Source organism: Gadus morhua, chromosome 4 (genome assembly GCF_902167405.1).
Source record: "Gadus morhua chromosome 4, gadMor3.0, whole genome shotgun sequence".
In the NCBI taxonomy this organism is placed as follows: Eukaryota; Metazoa; Chordata; class Actinopteri; order Gadiformes; family Gadidae; genus Gadus; species Gadus morhua.
In genome coordinates, this window is record NC_044051.1 from 23,791,486 (window position 1) to 23,810,688 (window position 19,203).

Genomic DNA, 19,203 nt, shown 5'->3' on the forward strand with positions numbered 1-19,203 from the left:
GCGTTCAACAGCGTGGCCACTGAGTGACATGTGTAACGTAACAGCCAATCAGCGTTCAACCGTCAAACTCAGCAGTGCAGTGCAGTCCGTGGTGAACTGCAGCATGGAGGAGAAAGTGATTTTTGCCGTTTGCGACTCCCGGAGCTCTATATATAATAGTATATAATATAATTGTGTATATAATATCACGGCCAACAGCTCTGTGCGCCTCCGGATGGTCGTAGCGTGGGGAGCTCTCATAGGGATTGGGGTTATCGGGGTTTGTTTACCAGCGTTGCTATGGTTTCCGGTCTTGTGTGTTCGAACGGTTTATTAGGTAGGCCCATCTAATAAATACTTGTCTAATCAATACTTCATTTTGTCAGTTGAATATTGTTACAAGTTGAATGCAAATGAGCATTGTTAGTATTCCAAAAGGCACAAGCTCTTACTTGTTTTCAGTCTGTGTTTTTAGTTTTATGGCACATAATGATGGCATTTGGGCTTAAAAAGCCAAATACATATTTATTTGTCCAGACCAATTGATTTGAAAATGTACAATTTCCTAATACTAGACGAACTTCTGATCAGATATTAAAGAGATGTAATACAAACAAACACATTTGTACTTATTTTCTCACCCAATGAGAATCGATAAGAGAATCGATAAGGAATCGGATCGATAAGCAGAATCGGAACCGGAATCGTGAAATTCTTATCAATTCCCATCCCTACTGCAGACGATAACCCAGTTTCTCAGGAAGCCCTTCTCTTCTTGTCTATTGTGAAAAATGGGATAAGGCAGAAGGAAAACGGACACTACGAATCCCACTTCCTTTTAAGACGGACAAACCAAATCTCCCAGACAATAAGCAATGTGCAGTTCATAGGATCTCGTCATTAGAGAGACGTTTTAGGAAAAATGAGCAGTACTACAAGGATTATGTCCATTTCATGAATGACATAAGAAGAGGAGATGCTGAGAAAGTATCAAAGCCTGAGCTTGATAACCAACCAACATGGTACATTCCGCACCACGGGGTCTACCATCCCCACAAACCGGGGTAGATTTGTGTGGTTTTCGACTGCTCGGCTCGTTTTTTTAAAGAAACCTCTCTAAATGATCATCTCTTGACCGGGCCAGACCTGACCAACATATTGGTTGGAGTGCTGTGTCGATTCAGAAAGAGCCCAATAGCCATCATGTGCGACGTGGAACGGATGTTCCACCAATTCCACGTTGCAAAGGAGCATCAAGACTATCTCAGATTCCTCTGGTACGACAATGGCGATCTGGACTCCAAACCCTCTGTGTACAGGATGAAGGTGCACCTGTTTGGGGCAGCTTCTTCCCCAGGCTGCGCCAACTTTGGCTTAAAGCATTTGGCATTGCAGGGTCAAGGAAGGTTCAGCGAAGAGTTCATCAAGTTCATTCTGAGAAGCTTCTACGTTGATGATGGCTTATCAAGCGTCATGTCACCTGCTGAAGCCATACATTTGGTAGAAGAATCAAGAGCCTTGTGCAGAACAGGTAATCTTCGGCTGCACAAATTTATATCCAATGACAAAGAGGTGACCAACGCCATACCATCTGAAGAACGTGCCCAAACCAAGGATCTAGACATGGCCCTAGGAGAACTTCAGATTGAGCCCTTGGAGTCACGCGCCCTTGGAGTCCATGAATTCCAATTCAGAGTGATAGTTAAAGAGAATCCACTGACAAGAAGAGGAGTCCTCTCTACCGTCGCCTCTGTCTAAGATCCACTAGGGTTTGTGGCCCCCTTTGTACTGGTTGGCAAACAGATATTTCAAGCTTTATGCAGAGATAAAGTAGACTGGGATGAAGAACTTCCTGAGCACATTCTGCCACAATGGGAGTAATGGCTTCAAGATCTACCTCACTTAGCAGCTCTGAAGATCCCAAGAAGCTACCTTCCATCAAGCTTTGGGGAGGTCCTGCAATACCAGCTTCACAACTTCTCAGATGCAAGTTTTAGTGGTTATGGTGCATGTTCCTATCTTCGAGCTATAAGTAAAACTGGACAGGTCAGGTGCTCTCTGGTCATGGGGAAAGCAAGAGTAGCACCCACCAAACTCACAACAATCCCAAGACTTGAGTTGTCTTCAGCTGTGACTTCCGTCCGCAATGGCGATGTCGTCAAAAGGGAGCTGGAGATTGAAAACCTGCAAGAGTTTTACTGGACTGACTCAAAGGTGGTTCTTGGCTACCTGAACAACGACGCCAAGAGGTTCCACACATTTGTTGCGAACCGGATTACAAGAATAAAGTCTAGTACAAACCCTGAGCAATGGCGACACGTCAGCTCTGAAGAAAATCCGGCAGACTATGCTTCAAGAGGCCTAAATTCAGCCCAGCTTAAAGAGTCTAACTGGCTGAAAGGACCTAATTTTCTCTGGCAGAAGGATCTTCCACGCGAAGAAGAAATGGTGAGAGAAGTTGAAAAAACTGACCCTGAGCTTCGTAAAGCCCATGTTCAGAGTCAAGAAGAGTGAACTCAATTCAGTTGTGAACCACCTCAGTAAGTTTTCTGACTGGACCAGAGCAGTGAGAGCTGTAGCCAGGCTCAAGCGATTCATCAGAGAATTCAAGAAACTTCAGCCAGGAACGAACAAAGCAACTAGCCTTGAAGATAGAAGAGAAGCTGAAATCTTTATTATCAAGCTGGTGCAAGAAGAAGCTTTCGCTCAAGACATCCAGAAAATTCAGCAACAAAAAATCAACTCCCTGAACAAGCAAAACAAGTTGCACCGTTTGAATCCCTTTTTGGATAAAAACAATGTCCTCAGGGTGGGAGGAAGGTTAACCAGATCAGCCTTGCACTATGACGTAAAGCATCCTGCCATACTTCCGAAGAAGTCTCACATTTCAGCTCTGATAGTCAGACATCATCATGAGCGTGTACAGCACCAAGAAAGAGGCGTGACCATGAACGAATTGCATTCCAACGGAATATGGATTTTAGGATGTGGAAATGTAGTCTCATCTCACATCTTCAAGTGCGTAAAATGTCGAAGGTATAGAAGAGCTACAGAAGTTCAACAAATGGCAGACTTACCGGAAGAGCGGACTGAGACATCCCCATCCTTTACGTCAGGGGTCTCAAACTCAATTTACCTGGGGGCCGCTGGAGGCAGATTCTGGGTGAGGCTGGGCCGCATCAAGTTTTCCACAAAAAAGTACAAATATCCATTCTTCTCAAGCTTTACTATTAACAGTTCTATTTCATGTAAGCTACGCCGTCTAGGCTTCGCCTTATGGGCTTGTCCCGTGCGCACGCTGGCGCGCGCTGAAAATTCAAACTATGCACCTATCAGCGTGGGCACCACCCACATTTGAGTGGGTTGTCATGGTGGCGGCGCCGGTTAAGGCGAGCGAGCGACGGACTCCTCAACAACATAGCAGTATTTTACTTATTTTAGTGTTTTTATGCGTGATTTTACCCTGTAAAGTTGCGGGCTGCATTATATATGACCGAGAGACACTGTTGAACATAAGAGATTCGGGAATTATTCACTGTCAACCGGAGTTTTTCTACTGGGATCCCCAGCTGGCAAACGTAAACAAATGCCTAACAACGGCCCTACTACCGCGTCGGAGACGCCGGAGACGTGGGCGACGGGCTGGCCTGCTCGTCCGACTCAGACGGCGAGAAGGCAAAACACCTCTCCCCAGCATTCTGCTAGCCAACGTACAATCCATAGAAAACAAACTGGACGAGTTGAGAGCAAGGATTACCTTCCAACAGGAAACAAGGGACTGCCATATCATCTGTCTAACAGAGACGTGGCTGGGTGAACATATCGCGGACTACGAAATCTCTCCCATGGGCTTCTCTGTACATCGTGCGGACAGGTCAAGAGAACTTTCGGGGAAAAGTAAAGGCGGAGGTGTATGCTTCATGGTGAACAAAGCCTGGTGTAAACCGGTAAGTGTTCACTCACTCAAGTCATTCTGCTCCCCGGACCTCGAATACCTAGTCCTGCTCTGCCGCCCACACTGGCTTCCGAGAGACTTTACTGCTGTCATATGCATAGCAGTTTATATTCCACCACAAACTGACACAAACGTCGCACTCAAGGAACTGTACGTAACCATCAGCAAAATAGAAAACAGTCACCCAGAGGCCGCTCTAATAGTGGTTGGAGACTTTAACCGAGCGTCGCTGAAGAAAGTTTTGCCAAAATTCTATCAACACATAACTGTAAATACGAGAGGCGGAAGATGCTTGGATCACGCCTACACTCAATTCCGCAATGCATACAAACCCCTCCTCCGCCCCCCGTTCGGCAAATCAGACCACTCTTCCATTCTCCTTGTGCCCGCCTACAAGCACAGGCTGAAAACGTCTCCACCAATCACGCGCACATGTCGATGCTGGTCTGACGAATCAGACGCTATCCTCCAGGACTGCTTTGATTCCATGACTGAGTTCGCGGAGAACAGTGGTGACGTCAACGAGATCGCGGAAGGAGCGCTGGGTCTCATTGGAAAGGTGATAGAAGAAGTAGTGCCCACAAAAACAGTCCGTGTATATCCAAACAGGAAACCATGGATTAATTTTGATGTTAATACAGCACTTACTATTAGGAAAACAGCATTCAAAACGGGAGATACAACTGAAATTAAAGCTGCCCGGTATAACCTAAGAAAAGTGATCAAAGCAGCAAAGAGGGATTATGGCAAAAAAATAGAGGCACAGCTGAGCAGCAATGACCCACGCAGAATGTGGAAGGGACTACACACCATCACTGATTTCAAAGAGACCTCTAGCTGCACAGCTGATACTTCTGTCTCTTTACCTGACGAGCTGAACAGTTTCTACGCCCGCTTTGAAGTGAGCCAAACCAGTCTCCTAGAGAGGACCTACTCAGAGGACGCAGATAATACAGCCAGCGCTCTTGTCATCACAGAAGAGGATGTACGTGTGGTGTTCAAACGCATCAACATCCGAAAAGCGGCCGGGTCAGATGGGTTACCTGGCCGGGTGTTCAAAGTATGTGCGGACCAGCTGGCTGGTGTATTCACAAACATTTTCAACCTCTCCCTCTCCACGGGCATAGTGCCAGCCTGCTTCAAGTCATCAGTAATCATTCCTGTACAAAAGAAGAGCAAGGTAACATGCCCAAACGACTGGCGCCCTGTTGCTCTCACCCCCATAGTGAGCAAATGCTTTGAAAAGCTCATCAAGGTGCTGATCTGCAGAATGCTGCCACCAGCCCTGGACCCCCACCAATTTGCCTATCGGAAGAACAGATCGACAGATGACGCCATTGCCACAGCACTCCACTTAGCCCTCGCCCACCTCGACAAGAGGAACACCTATGTGAGGATGCTGTTTGTTGATTATAGTTCGGCATTCAACACAATAGTTCCCTCCAGACTTGACAGGAAGCTCAGGGATCTAGGCATTGATCCCAGCCTATGCAACTGGATCCTTGACTTCCTGACGGATCGAAAACAGGTGGTGAAGATGGGTCCTAAGATCTCCGCCCCTCTGACCATCAGCACAGGAGCCCCCCAGGGCTGTGTCCTAAGCCCCCTCCTCTACTCCCTATACACCCACGACTGCGTGGCTACACATGGATCCAATGCAGTGATCAAGTTCGCCGATGACACGACAGTCATGGGCCTGATCACTGATGGTGATGAGACGGCCTATAGGAGCGAGGTCGACTGTCTGGCTCAGTACAGCCAGGACAACAACCTCATTCTCAACACCGATAAGACCAAGGAGCTCGTAGTGGACTTCAGGAAGAAGAGACAGATTCAACACCCCATCTCCATCAATGGGTCTGCTGTGGAGAGGGTACACAGCATTAAGTTCCTGGGAGTCCACATCACCAGAGACCTCACTTGGGAGGAGCACACCAACCAGGTGGTGAAAAAAGCACAGCGGCGCCTATTTCACCTTAGGCGTCTGAAAAAGTTTGGCGTGGGGCCCAAGATCCTGGGGGCCTTCTTCAGAGGCACAATGGAGAGCATATTGACTGGATGCATCACTGCCTGGTACGGGAACTGCACTGCCCAAAGCCGCAAAATGCTGCAAAGGGTAGTGCGGACAGCTGAGAGGATCAGCGGATGTGAGCTTCCCTCCATCCAGGAAACCTACAAGGCCCGGTGTGTCAGGAAGGCCCTCCGAATCATTGGGGACCCCAGCCACCCCAACCAGAAACTGTTTGAGCTACTGCCGTCAGGGAGGCGGTACCAAAGCCTAAGGGCCAAAACCCAGAGGATGACAAGCAGTTTTTTCCCCCAAGCAGTCAGACTCCTGGAAAAACACACTACGCCCCAACCATCCACACGCACACCACAACAACAGACTGTTGTTACTTTTTAGTATTATTGATGCTGCTACTTACTTATTTATTTATTTATTTTTACTTTGTTCCTTTTCATATGGTTTCTTATTCTTATTCTTATTTATTTTATCTTTTACTGTTGCTGCTATGTGAATGTTGAGGAACCAAGCCTAAGATTTTTACTCTTGAGTACTGTACTATAAGATGTAATAAAAGTGATTCTGATTCTGATTCTGATTCATTTCCCACGGTATCGTGTCTATATAACGCGGTGTATACCGTCGCTCATCCTCCCTTTTCTTTCAGCACTTGTGCTTATCTGCGAGAAATTGAGAACTACTATTAAGGAGATGAGAACTTCAACACGGATCTCCCAAGCCGGTGGCAGCGGCTCGGGCGAGGCCGCGGACAAACGGCCCTTTTCAGGGCCACCTGAGAGCGCTCCTAGAGCTAGGTCCTTTTCAGGACTCCTATGCGCCTCCTGTCCCGCCTCCCTGGCACCGGGTGACGGGCACTTGGCGTGCTTTTGGTGCCTCGGCGCCGACCACGCCGCGGCTGCTATGGCGGCCCCCGTCTCCTGTGTCGCCTGCCGGGAGCTGCCTGAAGAGGGGATCCTCTCCAGGCATCTCTTCTTTTCCCCTGCGGTGGAAATGGCGCCATCGACCTATTCGGACCTGACGTCGACGATGGCATCATCGACGCCTCCCTGGACGACGTCTTCGGCGACTCGGCGTCCGGTTTTTCCCGCTCTCGGGTTACAACCGCCACCGTCATACAACACGAGGATCCGCGCCGGATGACCGATCTCTTCCGGGAGATCATGAGTGAGGCGGCGGCCATCAAAGGGATTCCCATGCCGGCCCCGCCTCTCGCCCCCGTATCTGACGATATGCAGGGCGAGTGCTTTCGCACCCCATCTTTTTCCCGGCGGGTTACCCAGTGCCCCTTGTTCCCGCCTTTGCAGCACTTGTTTATTGCTGCCGGTGAGGACCCTTCGACCCTGAAGGCTCCGGTAAGATCCTACACGGATTTCACCAACGTGGAGGGGTGGGCCGATACTCAGGCGAGGGGGATCCCTCGTCTGGAGCCTCCCCTGGCAGCGCTTCTCTGTCCGGGCGCCGGATGGCTCCTTAACGAAAAGCCGCTGCCCCCCGACCGCCTCCAGAAGCATGATTGTCGGCCTAACGGACAGGGTGTTCGTTTGTGCCTCTCAATCCGCGGCGGCGGTCAACAACATCGCCCTGCTCTCCTCTGCCATGGTCTCCTTGTCGGCTGACAGGGAGGCCTGCGGCCCGGAGGAAGCCGCGAGATGGCTGGCGGTTTCCCGCTTTTCCAGCGCCATCCTCCAGTTATGCCAGCCGATAGCCGTTTCGGCCGGCCAGCATATGGCGTGGGCTACCATGATTCAAAGGGTCATATGGCTCTCCCACACTGCGGTGCCGGAACGAGAGCGGGCCAGCCTCGTCCAGGGTCCACCAGCGCCGGATGGCCTATTTGGTCCCAGGTTCTCCGAGGTGCTCGCGCACCAGCAGTCAGTCCGTGAGAATCGTTCCCGGTTCGGGACGATTCTCACGGCCCCCCCCCCGCCAGCAGGCTGAGAGGAAGCGGGGTCTAGGTCGGTCCCAGCGTTCCATGGGGCCGCCTCCGACTCCAGCCCCGGTGCAGCAGCCGCAGCCGCCGCGCACAGGGAGAGCAGCAGCGCCACGGACCGGGAAGTTCCGGACGCTTGCTCCTACTTTTTCTTTCCCTATTAAAGAAAAGAGTAAAGACCGTTCGGCCGAACGGCATACATGGTACCTAAAGAGCGATATTCCCCAGGCCACCTGCGTCCTACGCTTGTGGTGCGCTCCTCCATGTTGCCTCTTTCCCCCTCTCAGCCCGGTGGCTGTAGGGTGGCAGTCGGACGGCGTGTTCACATGGCCTCTGGTTCACCTGCTTCTAAGAAGCGGCATCCCTTGGAGCCTCGTGGACGGATCAGAGACTCGTTGCACGGTCTCCTGGTTCCCCACATTATAGGTGAAGAGATGGGTCCGCGCGCTGTGGCTACAGCCTGTGGACAGCGCATGCGCACAGGTGCGGCGGCCGGACGGCTCGCTCCCTGTTCAGCGGGCACGAGCGCGACGTCTAGACAGCTCGTTGTTTTTACAACTGCTAGTTGTGGTACGTCTCCTACGCTCGCTGAGCCTCCTCCCTTTCGTGGGAAGCCCCCCTTGGTTCACACGCAGTGTGAAGGCGGTAGGGGCAGAGGAATACGGGTTATTCCTGGACGGTCTTCCTCAGCTGTCGGCTCGCCCTCTCTCCAACCGCTATGCGTGTTGGCAAGAGCGGTGCGTTCTGCCATCGTGGTTGGACACCACGTTGAGATGGGGCCATCCCATACAGTTCAAGCGTCGTCCCCCACCCTTTATGGGGTTGGTGGAGACCACGCTACGGGACCCGGCTGCGAGCACGGCTCTGGCAGCAGAGGTGGCACGTCTCTTGGTAAAGGGGGCCATCACTGTCGTTTCCCCCCACGAGTCTCACCTAGGTTTTTATTCCCGCTACTTCCTGGTTTCCAAGAAGTCAGGGGAAATGAGACCTATTCTGGATCTTCGCGTGTTCAACAGATTCGTTGCCACGAGGAAGTTCAGAATGCTCACGGTCGGAGCATTGTTCCAGTGTGTGAGAGAGGACGATTGGTTCACATCCCTGGATCTCAAGGATGCTTACTTCCACGTCCCTGTTCGGCAGGCGCACAGGAAGTTTCTCCGCTTTGCCTTTATGGGGATGGCGTACGAGTACCAGTGTCTGCCGTTCGGCTATTCCCTGGCTCCGCGCACCTTCTCGAAGTGTGTGGAGACGGCGTTGGAACCGCTCAGACGTCAGGGAAAGAGGATTCTCTTCTACCTAGACGATCTGCTTATTCTGAGCAACTCAGAAGAGACCGCGAGAAGGGACACCATGTTGGTGATAAACCATCTCTCCTTCCTGGGGTTTGCCATCAACTGGGAGAAGAGCTCCCCGCTCCCCAGCCGGCAGACAGTCTACTTGGGGCTTTGCCTAGACTCAGCCACCATGACTGCGATGCTTTCGCCTCCTCGGCGAGACGCCATCCTGTCGGCGCTCTCCCGTTTTCACGTTCGCAGAAACGTGACCGCACTGTCCACCATGCGCCTGTTGGGGCTGATGGCAGCTGCCCACCCCGTGGTCCCCCTGGGTCTGCTTTTTATGCGCAGACTCCAGCGGTGGTTTGCTCGCCAACGGTTGGACCCCAGGCGACACAAGCTCAGGGTGCTCCTCGTCCCCCGTTCGGTGTCGCCAGACCTGGAATATTGGAAAGGACCCTCCGCCCTTCTCAAGGGTGTTCCACTGGGCAGGGTGGCGTCCTACGTAGTGGTCTTCACGGACGCCTCGTTGACGGGTTGGGGAGGAACGTGCCTCTCTCACTCGGTCGGAGACAAGTGGCGCACGCCCCCTACAGCACACATAAATGTGTTGGAGCTCGACGCTGTGAGGAAAGTGCTGTTGCATTTCTTTCACCTGGTGCGCGGCCGCCACGTTCTGATCAGGACAGACAGCGTGTCGGCGGCGGCGTACATCAACAGACAGGGGGGGGTCCGCTCCCCTGCTCTCCACCGAAAGGCGGTCGAGCTCTGGCTTTGGGCTCATCAGTATCTCCGCAGTCTGAGAGCCCTGCATATCGCGGGCGCCCAGAACTTTGGGGCGGACCTCATGTCTCGAGGCGGTCCCCGCCGAGACGAGTGGCGGTTACATCCCGACATTGTCAGACTGATCTGGCAGAGGTTCGGGACAGCGCAGGTGGACCTCTTCGCGTCCCGGGAGAACACGCACTGCAGGTGGTGGTTCTCCCTCAGCCCTCGGGATCTTCCCCCGTTGGGGGTAGATGCGTTGGCACACACACCTTGGCCGCGGGCTCTCTTGTATGCGTTTCCCCCGCTCCAGCTGATCCTTCCTCTTCTGGAACGGGTCAGACAGGAGAGACTGTCCCTGATATTAGTGGCCCCGGAGAACCGTTCAGCTCTGTGGTTTCCAGAGCTTGCCGCGCTCTCGCGGTCGGCGCCTTGGCCAGTACCATTCAGGCCGGATGCGCTTTCACAGGCCCACGGGACGGTGCACCACCCGCCCGATGTCTCGGGACGGCTGTTGGTTTGGCTCCTGAGAGGTTGATCCTGCAGGGCAAAGGTTTGCCTGAGACGGTTATCAACACTATTCAGAGTGCTCGTGCGCCTTCTACTTCTTCCCTCTATGCGGCGAAGTGGTGCGCCTTCTCTAATTGGTGTGAGACGAACCACGCTGTCCCATCTCAATGCGAGGTGGGAAGCGTGCTTTCGTTTCTACAAAACTTATTGGAAAAAGGTTTGGCCTTCTCCACTATCAAGGTCTATGCGGCAGCCGTTTCGGCTGGCCATGCAGGCTGATGGTGGACCGATCTTCAGCCATCCACTGGTCAAGAGATTCTTGCGTGGGGCTAGACGGGTTAGGCCTGTTTCACACGTGCTTACACCACGCTGGGATCTCCCCACCGTGTTGCGCGGATTGTCCAGGGATCCTTTCGAGCCTCTCTCCCAGGCCCCTTTGGATGCCCTGTCATTTAAGACGGCGCTCTTGTTGGCCTTGGTTTCTGCCAAGCGGGCCGGTGAGCTAACCGCTCTGTCTGTCAGCACGAGTTGCTTGTTGCTAAACGAGGACAGCTCCTTCGCGTTGCTCAGACCTAATCCTGCGTTCCTCCCGAAGAACATTAATAGTTCTTTTTGGTCGAGGGATATTGTGCTTAAGGCTTTTCACCCCCCGCCTCATTCTAGTGAGGCGGAGGCGGAGTTGCATCTCCTGTGCCCGGTTCGGGCGTTGGCTATGTACGTGAATCACAACAGTTGTTTGTGTGTTATAACGACGCTAGCAGGGGCCGCGCTCTCTCTAAGCAGCGGTTTCCTCGCTGGGTATGTGAGGGTGTTTGCCTAGCCTACTCTCGGCAGGGCTTGGCTCCACCGTTGGGCGTTAAAGCTCACTCCACACGGAGCGTGGCCGCTTCAACGGCTCTACTCAAGGGCGTTTCGGTGGAAGACATCTGCGCGGCTGCGTCTTGGTCTTCCCCCGGCCCCTTTGTCCGTTTTTACATGTTAGACAGGTCCAGGGGCTCACTCGGCAACTCTGTGCTAGAGTCCGGGACCCCTTTTACGGCTTAAGAATATAGACATGTTCTTTAAAGCGGCGTGGTTGGATTTCCTCTCGCCGGCTGGCGAGTTGGTCTTGATTACCAGTCTCTTACTCTCCCACCTTTTTTCAAATGAAAAACAGGCTAGGGGGTTTTCTATTGGCTCGCCAATTGTCTGGTGGTTTTGTTTACCAGTGAGGCACTCCCGCCGTTTTCTTCAAATAAGAAACGGCCGAGAGAGTCCCATTATTGGAGAGCCGAATTCCGTAGCTCCGCCCCCGGTGGTAGCGGACCTAATGGAAACCGTGTTGCTCTGGTTTTCTTTTCCTTTTCATGGGTTCCATGAAGCACGGAATAGAGCCGGAGTCTTTACAGACTCACTTTTTTCTCCCTTGATCATTGCCTTGCTTGATCTAGGAGGAATTCGTTTTTATAAAGCTGTTGTGTTTTACACTTCCTTGGCTTTTTGAGTCTTAATGTGCTCTGGTGACTTAGGTCGTTTTGACTGGGGTCCAGCAGGAGTACATTGATCGGGCTCCGCTCGCAGCTTCACCTTAGCCCATAAGGCGAAGCCTAGACGGCGTAGCCTACATGAAATAGAACGATAGTTATGTTATTATAACTCTAGTTCTATGATTGTAGGCGTAGCCGTCTAGTTTCCCACCTGCTGTACCCTCCAAATGCTGAAAGAAAAGCGTGGAGGATGAGCGACGGTATACACTGCGTTATATAGACACGATACCGTGGGAAATGTGGGCGGTGCCCACGCTGATAGGTGCATAGTTTGAATTTTCAGGGACAAGCCCATAAGGCGAAGCCTAGACGGCTACGCCTACAATCATAGAACTAGAGTTATAATAACATAACTATCGTTCTGTAACATGAATGCTTTTTTGAACATGAATGGCTCTTTTGAACATGAACGACTTTAAAACATGAACCTTCTTCAGAACATGAAGTGTCCTTCTGAACATATGGCTTTTCAAGCCCGACCCGGCCCGTGCACGATCTGTACGAGCCCGGCCCGGCCCGTGCACGATCTGTACGAGCCCGGCCCGGCCCGTGCACGATCTGTACGAGCCCGGCCCGGCCCGACACATTAACTGTAATTATGAGCCCGAGCCCGATTTCAACCCGAATTTTTTTTTCATAGATGTGTAACTTATGATATATAAATTTCGATTGATATGTGTCGGCCTCAACTTGATACAAAACACTCTTTCACACGTCGATATTTCCTCCCCCACTGGACACACAGGAACACACACACACACACACACACACACACACACACACACACACACACACACACACACACACAGACGTATCCAGGCCCATGCAGTTATAAAATGCAATCAAACATGTCAGAACATAGACATTTTCTATAAATAGCCTACCAACGTTTGCAGTGAAAAAAAACTGACGCACATTTCATGCTCAGGGATATGAAGCTCCACAACTTCAGGAACTCGGTTGCTAAGCGGTTAGTTTCAGATGCTTCAGTAAGATCGAAATACATCAGAGGAGTCACACAGGAGAGAACCCGGTCAGGTGCATGGTGTTTGGAAAGAGATACACACAGAAAGGGCGTATCTCCAGCGCACACAGACTTGGGAGAAGCCATACCGTTGGCCTAGCACATTTCACCTCCGTCTTATGCAAGGTTTTTGTGCGCAGCAAGCTTTATAAATGAGGCCAACGGGCAAGCGCAGCGACTCTGCAAAAAAAAAAAAAAAAAGATTAAAACGTGCGGGCCGCACTAACACTTAACTTTGATATCAAGTAGGGGCCCACAAAATATCGTCCCGCGGGCCGCGAGTTTGAGACCCCTGCTTTACGTACTGTGGCATCGACTGTTTTGGCCCCTTCAGTGTTAAGGAAGGAAGAAAGGATATGAAACGATATGGACTGTTGTTCACCTGCTTATGCTCAAGAGCAGTACACATGATGATTTAACCACAGACGCCTTCCTGAATGCACTTCAAACCTTTATAGCCATCAGAGGACCTGTAGGACCAAGGTGAAATGACCTGTACGCCAATTAAGGTGTGATCAGGGAACACATTTTGTGGGTGCTAGAAGAACATTTTGCGAGTTGCTCAAAGGAATGGATCAAGAACAACAAACATTTGGTTGTGAATTCGTAATGAATGTTCCATCAGCAAGCCATATGGGTGGAGTCTGGGAGCGCCAAATCCGTACAGTTCGAAGCATCCTGACCGCCATTCTCGACAAGTCTACAAGCAGACTTGACACTGCATCTCTGAGGACGTTTCTTTACGAAACAATGGCTATAATCAACAGCAGGCCATTAAGTGTCGAGCATCTGTATGATCCTACCGGTCCAGAACCGCTCACTCCCAACCATATACTTACGATGAAATCTTCCGTTATTCTCCCCCCGCCTGGAGAGTTCTGCAAAGAAGACCTGTATCTCAATAAAAGGTGTAAAAGAGTGCAGTTTCTGGCCAACGAATTCTGGCGAAGATGGAAGCTAGAATACCTGCTGAACCTGCAACAAAGGCAGAAGTGGCAAAAAACAACACGAAACTCAAAGGTAGATGACATTGTGATTCTACAAGACGACAGCTCACCAAGAAATGAATGGAAACTTGCCAGGGTTGTAGAAGCTCTCCCTAGCGCAGATGGAAAGGTGCGAAAGCTGAAGCTACTTGTCAATAGCACTACACTTACAAACAAAAACTTACTAGATCATTTCACCTTGAAAAAAAACGTTTAATATAATGTATCTTAACCCATGTGTAATGTGTAATTATAATGTGTCAATGTGCTGCAAGTGCACGGAACTAATGTTTTGTTCCTAGTTTCCCTACGTCAGTTTAATTGACGCAAAGCATGACCAAGCACATGTTTGAATGTTGCTCGTTAAGTGCAGTGATATGATAATAATAAGTTAGCCTCTGAAGCTAAAGCAGACGGCCAAAAAACAAGGACAGTAAAATAACCTTTAAAGAACCTCTTGTCACAGCAAGCGGCCAGCAAGGTATTTCATTTCACCATTTAATCCACTTTATTTCCTTTTTATGCATGTCATTTCCACGTGCGTATCAGTGTCATATCTCTGTGTTTTATTTCGTGTATATGTTAATACTGTATCATTTGCTGATGTCGTATTTTCTTTTATGTTTACTTGTGATAGTTTTCACGGCATAAAGAACGCCCGTGTGAAGAAACCAACCTGTGTCTGTGTGTTGTGACGAGAGCTACAAAGAGTGTGTGTGTGTGTGCGTGTTTGTAAATGTTTGTGTGTGTGTGTCTCAGAGTGGGGGTGTGTGAGTGTGTGTCTAAGAGTGTGTGTATGGGGCTTTATTGACAAACTCCCACATTTAGAGAAAACCTCTAGAATTTGGCATTACAACTAAAGAAATTATTGTGTCAATATCTTCTAACATAAAGAGATCTAGAAACACGAGTCAAAATGTGTGTGTGATTGCCAGTTTGTCTGAGTGTTTGTGTGATGGGGTATCAGAGTGTGTGTTTGTGTGTGTGCATGTCTGAGTGTCAGTGTGTGCATGCCTGAGTGTGTGTGTGTGGCCCATCTAACATGACACAAGGAACTTCCTGATCCGACATTCCAACGTTTCGTAAGCACCCGCAGCGCTGTACGCTGTCTGCATTGCATGCATCGTGATTCGGAATGGGGCTGAATCTGCATTGCACGATCTGTTAAAGTAGAGCCATGTGTTGTGAGGAGGGAAGTGCATCATCAGGTAAGAAGATCTCGGGCCGCTCAGACTTTGACACCAGGGGAGATCTCAATGAAACACGATACACTCTATCGAGTCAGCTGGGGGCTGCGGACAGTGCTCTCCACCAGAAAATACGATTTCAGTTGTTGCTAAATGGACTGCATTTAAAGAAGGCTTTTTTTTTTTAACCAGTGGCCACTCAAAGCACTTTACAATACTGCCTAACATTCACCCATCCATCCACACATTCACACACCGACGGCGGAGTCAACCATGCAAGGCGACAACCTTGCATGGTCGACTAACCCTAACTGTCAGGAGCAGTTAGAGATGCCTTGCTCAGGGAGACATCAACACTCAGTTAGGAGGAGCCGGTGATTGAACTAGCAACCTTCCGGTTCTACCTTCCGAGCCACATGCCGCCGTTGGTAAGAGGGTCTTCCAAGAAAATAGAGAGATGAGAAGAAAGAAGTGAGTATAACATGGGCGGAGGAGGAGGTTAGGAGTGATGGAAAGAGAGAGGGCGAGAGGGAAAGGACAGCGCAACCCCTGGGAGAAAATGGATAAAGGTTAACCCTATCGATATGTTTGTCTGATCCAGCCCTCCATCGCTCTCCGTTTCCAAGCATCCAAGTCGTTTCCATTTGATTTGGATGATGAGCGAACAATGTCTTCATCTCCAGGATGATTCAGTCTCAAGTGTGTCAGTTTATGACTCCAACCCACCCTCCTGCCCTCGTCTACCCCCCTCCCTACCCCTGTACGACCCCCTCCACCTTTCCAAAGTCTCCCCAAGACCCAGCGCTACCACTCCCTCCATTTAAATTCAGGGCATTTAACAGACGCTTTTATCGAAAGCGTCTTACAATAATTGCATTTATCAAAAGAAGGAGAAACAACAATATTTCACTCTCGGTACAGTAACGATGTTCATAGAACCAAGTGTCAAGCACTAACAACAGCTAGGTTAACCCATACCCCATGTAAAACAAAGACAGCTACACCCCCCAGCGTAGCTGGAGTCCGCCCCCCTCCCAGGAAAATGAATAAGGCCCGCGGTGAATGACTTGAGGTCTAGATGAAACAGGTGGAAGAACACAGCCCTGCTACGGTGGCAATCTGTGGGCTTTGCTCTGTTGCAAAAATTTGAATATATTTATTTTTTGGAGTCCCGCTGTAAATATTAGCTTTACAGTCTAGTAGTAAAGAAAATAGTACTGGGTGGGGAGCTGGGTGGGTTTGCGTCTCCCGGGTTGTGTAGCATCTTATCCTAGCTCTCTCTTTTGTGTACGGGGAATGGGTTAACCTAGTGATTGTAAGTGCTTGGCACTTAGTTCTATGAACATTCTTACCGTACCGACATAGATATATTGTTTCTCCTTCTTCTGAGAAATGTACTTTGTAAGTTGCTTTGGATAAAGCGTCTGCTAAATGCCCTGAATGCAAATGTAAATGTCTAGCTTGTTAGGGTTGTTTATTTTTTTACGTACTGTTGTGACCCGACCCCAGGCATGTCTCTCTCACGCAGAAAACACCACACGCCAAGACTCCTTCAAAGCACCACCTCTCCCTCGGGCCCCCTGCCCTGAGGGTTTTGGGCCGGGTTGCCACACTCCTCCATGCCTCGGGTCGTCTCTAAGGCCCCGTCCACACAAAGCCGATTTCATGGCGAAACCGCAAAGGTCTTGTACGGTTCGGTCTTCCATCCACACGAAGCCGGTGAATCCGCTGACCGAAACCGTATACTTCTGAAACCACCCTCGGAGGTGGTTTCAAATCTACCCGGTTTCGTTTTGGATTCGTGTGGACGCCTGAAACCGACTGAAACCGTAAACCATGACGTCATCGCCCCACCCCTCGACCCTCTAGCCAATGACTGTTAAGCCTGCGGAGTCACAGAACTCACAACAAATAAGATGATGGCGGACTACAGGCTTGTAATCGTTCTGCAGCAGATCATGTCCCTTGTTGGGTTGCTAAGCCATTATTTATTGAGACTGTTGACTGACTGTTTGTTTGTGTTGTTAGTGGTTCGGGGGGCAGCCTTTATGCGCATGCTCGCCTCTTCTTATTTAATTTTCTTCTGGATTTCTGTAGCAGAAGCAGCGCCCCTTATGGGCCTGGCATGTGTACTACAGCGTTTCTACAGATCTACCCGGTTTCGCTTGACTCCGTCTTTACGGAGATACTCCGAAACCGGATAGATCGAAACCGGAACGGTTTCGCCCGTTTCGGGGCCTGAGTGCCCAGAGACAGGCATCTCGGCGGGATAGAGCGTTGGCGTGTTCCCTGCCCGGTCTGTGATCCAGCTGGAAGCTGAAGTCCTGGAGGGCTAGGAACCACCTCGTTACCCGTGCGTTGGATTCCTTCGAGTAGGCCATCCATTTGAGTGGCGCAGGGTCGGTGACGAGCGTGAACTCCCGGCCCAGGAGGTAGTATCTCAGCTTGTCCAGTGCCCACTTGATGGCCAGGGCCTCTTTCTCCACAGTCGAGTAGTTCTTCTTGTTGGGGGGGAGCTTTCTGCTGTTGTAAATCACTGGGTGTTCCTCTCCCACCTGGACCTGGGAGAGTACCGCTCCCAACCCCAATTCCGACACGTCGGTATGGACTATCAGGGGCAGAGAGAAGTCAGGGGTTATTAGGACGGGCTCCGAGCAGAGGGCTCATCTGAGGTCCCCGAATGCTCTCTCGGTACCCTCACAGACCAAGAAACGACTTCACCTATTTGGAGGTGGGGGGGGCCAGTCCCTGATGGCTGCGACCTTGCTCTCTTGGGGTCGGACGTTCCCCCGTCCGACTTGGTACCTCAGGTAGGATGTCTCCTCCAGTCCCAGGTGGCACTTGGCGGGGTTGGCGGTGAGTCCGACCAGGGGTGCCGGTGCCAGTGGGTCAGCTCCAGTTCACCACTTTTTCAGGAGGTTGATGTGGTAGAGCTGGGTGGATTTGCGTCTCCCGGGTTGCCGTACCCTGTAGTTTAACTCCCCGACCCCGTCGACCACCTCGTAGGGCCCCTGCCACTTGGCCAAGAACATGCACACTGCCATCGGTATGAGTACCAGAACCAGGTCACCGGGACAAAATATGTGCAGCTGGGCTGCCGGGTGTAGACCCGGGCTTGGGCTTGCTGGGCCTGTCTGAGATGGTTCCTCCTGACAATCACATTATTAAAAATAGACAATTTTTTTGGGAGCATGCTCTTGCAAGTAGTTCGCTGCCCCACCTTCCCATATGGACGACACTAGCCTGGGTTCGACTAAGATTTCTTCAAATACACCTCCCTGCCTTACCTGTTTCCATAAACCCTTTTCACAGATGCGTCACCGTGGGGCAAACACAGGTGCTGTTCGTAACACTTACTTGTGGTTCTGCTGCTTGTATATACCAGGGCACGGTGGGTAGACTGGTCTGCACTAGTTTAGTCTACTACCGCGTCCTTGGACATTAATACAGCAGACCCATCACTAGCTTTGGGAGCTCTTTTAAATGCGTTTGTCCTACGATGACACCCCAATGACACAGGTCTGTTAATCAGGAGTAAAAAGTGGCGGATTGCGTTGAAAGACAACATACATAGACGAGATATGAGACATCTCACTCTTTTGACGCGGTAATGAGACTGCCATGGCATTTGAATGAAGACGTTTTACCATCCCTGCATTATTTAACACCAAGTAGTCGTATATATCAACTACTACAACTACTGTGCTAATTCCCTCAACAACTGGACATGCTCCATAGCAGTCTTGATACATTTTAAATGAATGGGCGGTTCATCAAATATGTATTGTAGAGAGGTTCTACATTTTTAATGTCAAAAGCAATTTCCGGGAATGTACAAAGATACGAGATGGAAGGAGTGAGAAGGCATTTGTTGACACTTGCAGAGAACATGGCGAAACAGAAAGAAATAGTGGTCCACTCACCGGCATGTCACCAGCTGAGAGCAAGGGGGAGAGGAGATGTGGAACGCCATTTGAGTCAATAATAAATAAATGAGGGAATAAATATATCAATGAATATAAGTATGTAAATTAAGAATGA

General features: G+C 50.4%; 1 pseudogene; it reads left to right on the top strand.

Moving 5' to 3' along the window:
* Positions 1–1,182: 1,182 nt before the first annotated feature.
* On the top strand, positions 1,183–2,493 carry LOC115541696 (uncharacterized; annotated as a pseudogene).
* The last annotated feature ends 16,710 nt before the right edge of the window (positions 2,494–19,203 follow it).